General features: G+C 45.7%; 1 pseudogene; it reads right to left on the bottom strand.

The window, feature by feature from the left end:
* Window positions 1-112: 112 nt before the first annotated feature.
* LOC118674706 lies at window positions 113-657 on the bottom strand (annotated as a pseudogene).
* Between the last annotated feature and the right edge of the window lie 478 nt (window positions 658-1,135).

Genomic DNA, 1,135 nt, shown 5'->3' with positions numbered 1-1,135 from the left:
AGAGATCCTTTTTCTCCTTTTTTTTCTCTATTTATAATGCACACACACCAATGAAGGAAAGCAATCTTCTGTCAAATGGAGAAGATTCTTAAGTAGCTGATTTTGGGACCGACTACAATGGGAATACTTGCTTTGTTGCCTTCAGATGTTGGGTCTGTTTGCCTGACACTCCTGCCGGCTTTTTAAATGGGTCTTCCTCCTCCCGGGCCTGCTTTTCTAATTCCTTATGATATACAAGCTGGCGCTGCAGGTAGTTCATGTTACTCTTCTGTTCATCCAGGTACGTTTCCAGGAAGTATACGACATTAGATTCATTCTTGGCAGAAGCTATGGCCTTCAGGTCCAGCAGGGGCTTGCTTAACTTGTTCTCCAGCTTCAGGGCAGAGTTTAAATGCTGGTCCCCCAGTTGTCTCAGGGCTCTTAATCCCTGGAAGGCAGGTTTTACTCATATCCTCTTAGATATCTTAGGATTTGCTTTCCATGTTCCCTCTTCACCTCAGCTTGGTCTTCAAAGAATGCAACAAAACAAGGTTCTCCTGGGCCTTCCATAGAATAACAGGCCACAGATAAATGAGCATCACTGATGTGCAGCTCGTAAGATGCCATGTGATTAATAGCAACGCTGCACTCTTCAGAGAGGATGTGCTTGGCTGCCATCTCAGCTTTAGAGAAAACCAGGCATAAACAGTGCTCAAGATCCTTCTCTTTTTTTTTTTTTTTTTTTTTTTTTTACTGCTGCATAGTATTCCATGGTATAAATATACCACTGCTAGGGTCCAACCCCAGCAGGTCCAGGGGTCCCCAAAGGTATGGACAGAGTCAGCGAAGAAGGAATGACACGGAGACAGCGTTCAGTTGATCAGCAGCCTAGCCAGGATCTCTAGCCAAGTTCTGGTCAGGATCTCCAGCGAAGTTCTTGTTAGGATCTCCAGCCAGGTTCTGTGTCCATGTTCTCTTGCTAGGTTCTACAGCCAGGTTCTCCAGCCATTTTCTCCAGCCAGGTTCAGTCACCAGGTTCTAGTCAGGTTCTCTTGCCATGTTCTATCCAGATTCTGTAGCCAGGTTCTGTCTCTAGGTTCTTCAGCCAGGTTCTCTCGCTAGGTTCTGTCTCTAGGTTCTGTGTCCTGTTGTCTTG

The sequence above is a fragment of the Myotis myotis genome, unplaced genomic scaffold (assembly GCF_014108235.1).
Source record: "Myotis myotis isolate mMyoMyo1 unplaced genomic scaffold, mMyoMyo1.p scaffold_m19_p_19, whole genome shotgun sequence".
Lineage (NCBI taxonomy): Eukaryota > Metazoa > Chordata > Mammalia > Chiroptera > Vespertilionidae > Myotis > Myotis myotis.
The sequence above is the reverse complement of the archived record's forward strand: the minus strand, read 5'-3'. Positions and strand labels throughout refer to the sequence as shown.